Raw genomic sequence first — 10,825 nt, forward strand, 5'->3', positions numbered from 1 at the left:
CGCCTTCTCCCTCCCTCTCTGGCCGGGTTTCACTGTGTCTGACCTGGAAGATGCCTGGAAGACGCCTTCGTCTGCTGTTATCTGAGGTGACCTCAGTATAAACAGTAAAGGAACAAGTGGAAAGTAGAATGTCTAAAGATAGGGAAGAGTGGTAAAACCAGTGTCAGTGATAAAAATAATCACATAAATCATAACTACTCTACTAATCCAAAGCCTGGGTCTCTGGAGATACAGATCTACCAGTAGATCCTCTAGAGAAAAATGGGAAATTTACTTGTTAGTTATAGCCTCAGAAATGTAATGGACAATCAACTAAGAATCAGTTCTGATATTTAAAATGGGACAAGAAGGTGTCTTTTTGTCTAAGGAAAAGCCTGAGATTCCATATACCTTGTAGAAGTCAGAATAATGCCTCCCTCTCAAAGGGTGTATACATTCTAGTTCCTGAGATCTGAGAATATATTACTTTACATGGAAAATGGAATTTGAGTAGGGCATGGAATTAAATACTGCTAATCAGGTGACTCAATACTCTGGAAAGGTCCCTGAGATCAGGTTTATGTAATGCAATTCATATTTGGATTTCCTGACTGCTGGTGCCAAGAGTGTCAATTGTGAAGTCAAGCAAGCTGCAAGCTGTAACTGTTAACAATTCAATCTCTTCTCCTCCCATCTGTAAGTGTTAACAGTTCAATCCCTTCTCCTCCCATCATGATGATGCCACTTGGCAAAGTGGTAAGAATCTTTATCTTCTTGACGTTGAACTTTAATCCATATTGAAAACTTCATTCCTTGACCTTCTGCAGCAAGCACTTCAGCTTTGCTTCAGTTTCAGCAGTGTTGTCATCTGCATAATTCAGGTTGTTGAGGAGTCTTCCTGCAACCCTGACTCCTCATTCCTCTTCATAAAGCCCCGCCTCCCAAATGATTTGTTCTGTATATAGACTGTAAAGATAAGGAGACAGGACACATCCCTGACACACGCCTTTCCTGATTTTGAGCCATGCAACATTTCCCTTCACTGTTCTGAGGACTGCTTCCTGGTCCAAGTATGGTTTTGCATGAGCACAATCAAATGTTTTTGAATTCCCATTCTCGTCAAGATTAGCCACAATTTGTTGTGATCTGCACTGTTAAATACCTTTGTATAGTCCATAAAACACAGAGTACCCTCTGGTACTCTTTGCTTTCTGCCAAGATCTACCTGTCATTTGGCAATAATGTTTCTAGTGCCATGACCTCTTCTAAAGCCAGCTTGTATTTATGGTAGTTCTCTGTCAATGTACTGTTTCATTAATTTCTGGGTAATTATCAGCAGGATTTTGCTTGCATGTGATATGAGTGATATTGTACAATAATTTCCACACTCTGTTGAGTTACCTTGTTTTTGGAACGAGTCAGTGGCCAGATAGTTGTTTCCCAGATTTCTTAGTACAACCTGGTGAGCACATCCAGTGCAGCATCTATTTGTTGAAATATATTATTTGGTATTCCATCAATTCCTGGAGCTTTATTTTTTGCCAAATCCTTGAAAGCAGACTGAAATTCTTCCTTCATCAACATTGCTTCTTGATTATATGTTATTTCTTAAAATTCTGGACAATGACTAGGAGGAGTATTGAACATACCACAGACTGCCAAGAAAACAAATAGGTCTGTCATGGAGAAGGGTTAAATCAAGTTTCTCCTTGGAGGCAAGGATTTTGAAGATCCGTCTGACATACTTTGGGCATATGGCCAGAAAGGATTGTTCCTTGGAGAAAAACATTGTACTCAGAAAGATAACGTGATAGCACAGAAGAGGAAGACCCTAGATAAGATGGATTGATACAATAACTAGGACTATTGGAGTAGGTGTATCAGAGTCAGTGAGATTGGTTCAGGATAAGGCAGGCTTCAGAGATGTGTACATAGAGTGGCTGTGAGTCTCAGACGATCCAAAGGCACACATCAACATTAACAATCAGATGACTATAAAATTAAGGGGTTTCCTAGATCTTGGATCATCCATTGGAGCAGTGTAATCACAGCAGCTCTCAAAAATGGAATACGGGTTATAATACAAAGAAAAGGAAATTAGAGCAATGCTATTTGAGGACACTGCCTGCTTATTGTTCCTAGTTTTGAAAATGGAGAAAAAGACTCTGAATCAAGATATATCAGAAGGTTCAAGAATTTTGAAAAGACAAGAAAATAAGTTACTCTATAACCACTAAAAAGAATACAGCATTGCAAAGCCCAGATTTTTTGCTTTTTGAAATTCATGTCAAACTTCTGTCCTACAGAACTGCAAAATAATAATATCTTTATATTGTTTTAATCACTATGTGGTAATTGGCTATAGTATTAATTGGAAGCTAATAGACAACTGAAAGATTAATGAAATACTGAATATTTTCTATTAGATTTCACTATGAAATATAATGTGGTTCAAGAAAATAAATATTACATTTGTAAGCTGTTTGGAGCAAACACACCTATTTTTAAAACCTCTGTAAAAAATCTCTATAAAAAAGAGTCACTCCATGTGTAAGGGTCACACTCAATGTTGAATCATACTAATAAATCCTAAGGATGGTCAATTCAAATATTCAGATAAAATGTATGTGAAAATGAGATAAATTGTTCAAGGAAAATAAACGGCTTTGTGTATGTGTATTCTGAAAGGAGTTGCATCAAAAGGTTAAACCTCTCAGAGCTGAGGCCATTTATAAAGGAACACCAGCAAGCTTAGCCTGACTCAGCTCACCAGGGTCAGTGTCATGGCTGACCCAGCCAAGTCAGTAAGCGGCCCTCAGGGAGCCATTTGATTGCTTAACTATCAACTGCAGAGAGCTGAGCAATACCCTGAAAATACCACATAATGAGGAGATTTTGTTCTAGAGGGTAGCTATTACATGGACAAGAACTACAGAAATCCTGGGTTTATTTTGGAGGTCACATTCTCAGCAAGTAAAGCTTTTAGTTACCATCCTCCCAAGCATAAAAGAAAAGGTGAAATACTCTGCACTTCCCGACAATATATTTTTCCTTCTTGTCAGGTTTCTGCCCGAAATACAGTCAGGTAACTCAAGTTAAACTACATCCAGGTGCTGATGCTGGCACAAGGCTAAAACTAATAAAGTTCTACCTGGAGCAGAGCCTCTGGGCAGCAGATGGAGAGCCATTCCATGCAGATCCTGGCACATGCTCCTTAATCTTGCAGACAGCACAGCACAGTAAGAGCTAGACGTCAGAGAAATACGCCATTGGTTTGAGGACATTCCTCTAAAAGATGATGCAAAGAAAGAAAACAGACAAAAGGGTGACTAATACAGTTCCATCATGTATGTGATGGAATGTTTATAACACTATAAAAATTTATCTCATTTTTATATGAAAACTGGTTTTAACATTTACCACACCAAAATTTATTTTAGATTTCAATTTAACAGAATCACATCTTCAAAAGCTGTGGAGACCCACTTGATGTCAAGAGTTCTTACTCTGCTGATTTACTCCAGTAAGACACATTTGAAAGATTTTCTCAAAAATAGATAAAGGCAGTCCACAAGAATGCTTTGTTTTGTAAGAAGGAAATACAGTAATTTATCCTTTCTGTGGGAAGCTCATACTATTAATCATTAACACATAAGAACAGAAATACTGGACTCTTTGAAGACAATACTAGATAAGGACTTAAGTTTGTATGTTCTATTTTATACCATTTATGAGTCCTCCTGGAGTCCTGAAGGCCAATTCCAATTACATGTGAGGAAGGTGTAATCTTCCAGACTGTTAAATCAGCAGTCTTAGTAAGTGATCCCAGGGGTTCACCATTCTATGCACTCTTCCTATCAGAGCTTGCATCAACATAACAGTTATTACTCTGTACCACTGGGGGCAATTTCTTCTTATTTGAAAATTTTCTTCCAGGTAACTAGGGAATGAAAATTTTGTTGACACATTCATAAAGAAAATATACAATAGAAATTGCTCAATATGGGACTGCAATTTAGAGATAATATTTAATGAGGAAATTTTAGCCTGTAAGGTATGTTGTTGTTGTTATGTGCCGTCAAGTCACTTGCGACTCATAGCGACCCTGTATACAACAGCCCCAAACCCTGCTCTATCCTGTACCAATCACACTGCCTCTGACACACCCATCCCTATTACCCTGTCACTGAATCAGACCATCTCATAGAGGGTCTTCCCCTCCTGCGTCGTCCTTTCACCATACCAAGCATGATGTCCCTCTCCAAGGACCTGTCCCTCCTTACAACATGTCCAAAGTATGTTAGACGGAGCCCCAGAATCCTTGCTTCCAAGTAGCAGCCTGGTTTAACCCTCTGCAGAATGAATCTGTTTGTTTTCCTAGCAGTCCATGATACCCTTAATACTCTTCTCCAGCACCACACCTCAAAGTCATCAATTCCCCTTCTATCCTCCTTGGTCATTGTCTAACTCTCGGATGCATAACAAGTGATTGCAAAGATCATAGCCTGTATTAGATGCACCTTAGTCTCCAGAGTGACACCATTGCTCTTCAGTACCATGGAGAGGTCCCTAACATCAGACTTTCCCATCACAATATGTTTTTTTATTTCCTGGCTGCTGGTGCCAAGAGTGTCGACCATGGAGCCAAGCTGACTAAAGATGTTAACAATCTCAGTCTCTTCACCATCCATCATGATGCTGCCAATTGGTCCAGTGGTGAGAATCGTTGTCTTCTTGACATTGAGCCTCAATCCATACTGAAGGCTGCAGTCCTTGACCCTCTGCAGCAAGCATTTCAGGTCCTCCTCAGTTTCAGCAAGCAGGGTTATGCCATCTCCATAATGCAATTGTTAATAGATCTTCCACCAATCCTGATGCCACACTTCTCCTCGTAGAGCCCAACCTCTCGGATAATCTCTTCTGCATACAGGTTGAAAAGGTATGGAGATAGGACACATCCCTGGCGTATGCCTTTCCCAATTTTGAACCATTCAGGGTTTCCTTGCTCTGTTCTGACAACTGCCACTTGGTCCAAGTATAGGTTTCGCACCATCAAGTGTTCTGGGATACCCATTATTCTCAGAGTCAGCCAAAGTTTGTTGTGATCCACACCGTCAAATGCTTTACATAGTCAATGAAACACAGATAGACATTCCTCTGGTATTCCCTGCTTTCAGCTAAGATCGATCTAATATCAGCTACAATATCCCTAGTACCACGACCCCTTCTAAACCCAGTTTGGGCTTCTGGCAGTTCTCTGTTCATGTGCTGTTCTGTCATTTTTTAGTAATGGAATTAAAGAAACAAGAAATCTGAAAAAAATTATATCCATCATATAGCAAAGCTCAATTCCACTTAATTACAATAAGAAATGACCCACAATATGAATGAGAATATATCATGTATAGGAAATTGACCTTTCACTTAAAATACAATCAAAGATTAAGATATTTTTATGCATATGTATAAACAATGTTTTAACATTACATGGATTTACCCACTACTTAATGTTAATTGAAGGAGTTCTAGTGGTTTAATGGCAAGGGTTTGTACGCCTAAACAAAGGTATGCAGTTTAAATAAATCAGCTCTCCTGTAAGAGGAAGATAGGCAGTCTCTTTCCATGTGTTTATTTGCCTTTGAAAAACCCCCAGAGGGTTAGCTATGGGTTGGTTCTGATTTAATTGTACTCAGCTACACAAACATTTTAGCTGCAAATCATTGAATTTAAGTGGCTTTCCCTCCTAATAAGTAGAAGTAAAGTATAATCGAAGCAGGAATAAACAAAAGTTAATTATAGAAAATTAAAATGACACTAATAAATTAATCGCTGAATTAAAATACAGATAACACAACTGCAAAGGAAAAATTAACTAAAGGTATAATTTGTTCCTTTTCCAAATTTTCATGTATGAGATAAAGAGGAGAAAAAGGCCTAAGAAGCATTTTGATGATAGAATCATTATGTAAAATAACAAAAAAATAATTCTGAATGGTTTACCCATAACTCAGAAATTTTAATGTACTTGAACTTATTCTCTAGATTTTTTGCACATAAAAATATAACCAATTAGGAAGTTATGGTGTGTGTATATACATATAATGAATTTGTTTTCCATTGTATACAAGCATCCGAAAGAACCTACAGTCAGAAGTCTTTAGACTGACATCATTGCTCTTTAGCATTATAAAGGTGCCCCTGATAGCACATTTTCCTTGTGCAGTTTGTCTTTTGATTTCCTGACTGCTGTTGCCAAAAGTGTTGATTGTGAAGCTAAGCAAGCTGAAATTGGTAAAATTTGAATCTCTTCTCCATCTATCATGATGCTGCCAATTGACCCTGTGGTGAGAATCTTTGTTCTCCAGATGTTGAATTTCAAGCCATGTTGAAAACTGTAGTCCTTGACCTTTTGTAAAAAATGCTCAGGTCCTGTTCAGTTTCTGTGTGCAAAGATGTGTTGATGAATCTTGCTCCAATTCTAATGCTACATTTTCCCTCATGAAGTCGTTTCCTGAATGATCTGTTCCACATATAGATTGAAAAGGTATGGAGACAGGACACATCCCTTAGGCACTACTTTCCTGATTTTGAACCACAAGGTGTTTCCTTGCTTTGTTCTGAGAACTATTTCCTGCTCCAAGTTTCACAAGATTACAGGTCTTCTAGGATTCCCAGTCTTCTCAATATTAACCATAGTGTGTGTGTGTGTGTGTGTGTGTGTGTGTGTGTGTGTTCCACTCAATCGAATGCTTTTGCAGAGTCAGTGAAACCTCGATAGACATTCTTCTGATACTTTCTGCTGTCAGGCAAGATCTATCTAACATTGGCTATGATGTCCTTAGTGCCATGCCTGGTGTCTTCTGAACCCAGCCATATTTCTGGTAGTTCTTTATTCCAACCGTTTTTGGATAATATTTAGTAGGATTTTGCTTGTATGTGATATGGGTGATATTTTTCAGTAATATCCATGCTCTACTGATTGAGTAAACTCAAAGTGATTAACAATATTAGCTTGATATTTAATATGTATTTTTGTCATTTTTTTTCCTCAGCTGGTTTAATGTCTAAATGTAAAAGAGAAATGCTATCAACAGAGTCCCACTATATGGTGTGTAATTTAAAACATTGAGAAATATGTATGGAATAGAACACAGAAAAGAAAAATTTGTATTGCAAAATAAGTCTGTCTTTGCCTACTGGATTTTTTAAAATAATTAAGTTTTTTAATCAGATGATTTTAGATTCGTTTGTTGGTTCTTAAGGCTGGTTTTCACAGTTGTAGATTTACAGCAGTTAGTTGTTGATTTGGAAAAGAGATATGAAGCTTTAGGCTTCTAAATATTTTTTTTTCTTGACAGGTCACTGCAGCTTATTGCAGCTTTATCCCCAGGTACGTGTCTGTTTCTTTGGGTGATCAGCAGTTTCTCGATAGGTAGGCTGCATGTGCCAAGTCTTAGATAAATGAACAATCACAGGAACTCATTGTTGCTTTGAGCCATCCAGTCAGCTCTAATTCATAAAAGTGATCCTTTATAAAATGGAACAAACCCCTTCCTAATCCTGTGTCATCCTCACAATCTCTGCTATGCATAAACCTATTGTAGTAACCATTGTGTCAATTCATCTTGTTGAAGACCTTAACAAAGACAAGGGCATGAAGGGTAGCTGAGTGGGACTATGAAGTAATTCAGAGAAATTCCTACCACAGTGAAACCTTAACAAATATCAACCATACAGGTCTGACAACCTAGCTAGCTAGACAAGTCTCAAAAAAAGACATGGGCCTCAGTAGATGCAAGTAGCTTCAGAGTATTGGTCTTCAGCCATGAGATAACAGGCAATTTTAGGTTTTTCTTCTTTCAATTCTGGATAATAGAATATTTCCACGCACGAACCATTAAGTTCTTCTCTTCCTTTCTCTTTCTCTTTCTTTCCTTCTCCCTCTCCCAACCCTCTACCTTTGTCATTGCCTCTGAGTTACCATAGATGGTCCTTAATTGAACATTTAGGTTGTGACAGTAATAAGCCATCTTTCTTTGAATGAGCCACTAGGGTTTCAGACCAACAGATAGGAGAAGGCTTTGGGTTAGCAGTGCGATTCCCTACAGACTAGACCAGGAGAACTCACTTTTACAATTATTAGAAGTTGAAACAGACTGGGAAGCTGAGGTGAAACTTTCTGACCATAGTGGTGGTGGCTATGATGTTGAGTCCAGTGACCAGGGGCCCCCAAGATGCTGCTTCTGTCCAGCAAGCCAGTCGCTGATGGCTCTGGATGGGGTCGGTGGGGACCACCCCAGGCCCACAAGCAACAGTCCTCAGGCACTTGAGTCCTGAAGAGAAGGCTTTGAGGAAATTGAAAAACAGAGTAGCTGCACAGACTGTCAAAGACCGGAAGAAAGTGCAGATGAGTGAGCCTGAACAACAAATAGTGGATTTACAAGAGAACCAGAAACGTTTTCTTAAAAATCAGCTTTTGTGAGACAAAACCCATGGCCTTATAGTTGAGAACCAAGAATTAAGGCAGCACTTGGGGATGAATGCCCTTGTTAAAGAAAAGGAGGCGGAGACCAAGGGGAATGAAAGGACTGAGGTGGTGACCAGGTCTGCTGAGTCCTCAGCACTCAGACTAGGGTGCACCTCTGCAGCAGGTGCAGGCCCAGTGGTCACTCATCAGAACATCTCACCATGGGTTCTGACAGCGTCGACCCTTCAGACTCTGAGTGTGATTTCCTTTTTGGCATTCTGGACAACTTATGGACCCAGACATGTTCTTCAGGTATCTTGCCCCCAAGTCTGCCAGTCAGGAGGAGCTACCAGAGGTCTACCCAGAAGGACCCTGTTCCTTACCAGCCTCCCCTTCATCAGCCAAGCTGGAAGCCATTAGCAAACTGATTCACTTTGACCATGTGTATACCAAACCTCTCGCCTTAGAGGTGCCCGCTGGGACAGAGAGCCATGCCAATGTGGTAGTGAAAGTCGAGGAATTACCTCTCAGCCCCTCAGAGAAAGATCACCCTGAAGACCCCATCTCAGTAAAGGCAGATTTTGTGGAAGATGTCTTCATCCCAGAGCTGGGAATCTCAAATCTCCTATCAACCAGCTACTGCCTGAAGCCATCTACCTGCCTGCTGGATGCTTACAGTGACTGTGGATAGGAGGGTTCCCCTTCCCCGTTTAGCGACCTGTCCTCTCCTCATGACATGGATCATTCTTGGGAGGACACTTTTACCAGTGGACTCTTTCCACAGCTAATTAGTATCTAAATAATGATCCAGTACGTATTGCCCTTTCCCTTGTGTGTAAACATCACTGTCTGGAGCATGACACAGAAGCTTCTCTGTGCTAGAAAAGCCAAAGTAGAGGGGGTATGGTTCTAGAGAATTACTCTAATGTATTTGTTCTAAATGCAGAGCTCACGCCAAGTATTACTGTTGGAAATTCAGCAGCCCAAAGGATTCAGATACATATAGTCCTTCAGAAGCTTTGGACGTCTACCTTAAAGGGTAGTAGTTTGCCCTAAACCACTTTAAGCTGAACCATGCAGACATGAAGGAAACAGCAAGTCATTGGACCAGTATCTTAGAGTAGACCTGGGGTGTATGACTATCCCTTCATCAACTTTCTCCCCTCTCCTCAGCATCCCAGGCTTGTATAATTTTAGGTCCTTTAATTTGCTTCTGCAAGAAAAGTACACCTACTTGAGGGGTGACTGATCCCTCATATACAGTCCAAGTAAAGATCAAGAATCTTTTTGTAAAATTATAAACATTTACTGTGTAAATGCTTGATGGAATCTTTCCCTGCGGCTGTTGCTTTTGGGAGGTGCTTTCTCCATTTATTTAAAACTACCTGTGCTATTAAAAAGTGCAAACAAAAAAAAAGTTGAAACAATATTTTTTGTTGTTAACCTTTAAGTTATTTGGGTTATAAGTATACTAAAGTATAAAGTATCAAACTGCTGACATAAAGGTTGGCTGTTAGAATCCAGAAGTCACTTCACAGGAGAAACATGGGCAGACATTTCATGTAAATATGTACAACCTCAGAAACCCAGTACTGGATCACCATGAATGACTGCACGTTTATGTCGACCACTTCCAACAAAAAAAATCAACAGAAGACAGTAGCATTGAATTAATTTTAAATCATGAATTCATGATGACCCTTCAGGAGGTTTACAAGGCTTTACTGTTTATAGAAAAAAAAGAAAAATATTACCCTAACTTTTCCACAGAGGGACTAGTGGGTTCAAATTCCACCTTTTTATTAGCAGTTAGACTTGAACTACTGCAGCACCGGAATGTGCAGAGATCTTAGAGGCAAAGAGGACAAAGCTTCATTTCACATACTTTAGGCTTATTGTTGGGAGAGGCTATGCGTTGGAAAGGAACATCATGCTTATGAATGTGGAAGGTGGGCAAAAAGACCCTCAATCAGATGTTTGACACTGTGTCTGCAGCAATGGTCTAGAGTATGTCAGAGATGGTGAAGATGCGTAGGATAGGACTGGGCTCAGATCTGTGGTTCATAGGTTTGCTAGAGGTTGTACTCAATGTGAAATCAGCTAACAATAATATTTCTAATAATTTATCTAGCATTTCTAATAATTTATCTTTATGGAAGAAGTAACCACAGATGACTTTTAAAAGTAATTTCTCAGATATCTTCTGTGAACGTGCAACTGTGTGTGTGTGTGTATGTTTTTGCATATGTGGAAAAAGAAATATTTTTTAAAAAAATAAAAAGTACCAATAATAACTTAGTATGTTCCAGAGTAATATATTTCTTAGAAAAAATATTACATTCATTGTTAGGAATGGAAAAAAAATCAACTTTTGCACCT

The 10,825-nt window shown here is 39.2% G+C and overlaps 1 pseudogene; it reads left to right on the top strand.

Annotated features, from left to right (window-relative positions):
• LOC102872048 overlaps positions 1 to 9,245 on the top strand; it is a 26,384-nt pseudogene extending 17,139 nt beyond the window's left edge.
• Positions 9,246 to 10,825: the final 1,580 nt, after the last annotated feature.

The sequence above is a fragment of the Elephantulus edwardii genome, unplaced genomic scaffold, assembly GCF_000299155.1.
Source record: "Elephantulus edwardii isolate Elephantulus edwardi_28Jun2011 unplaced genomic scaffold, EleEdw1.0 scaffold00100, whole genome shotgun sequence".
NCBI lineage: Eukaryota > Metazoa > Chordata > Mammalia > Macroscelidea > Macroscelididae > Elephantulus > Elephantulus edwardii.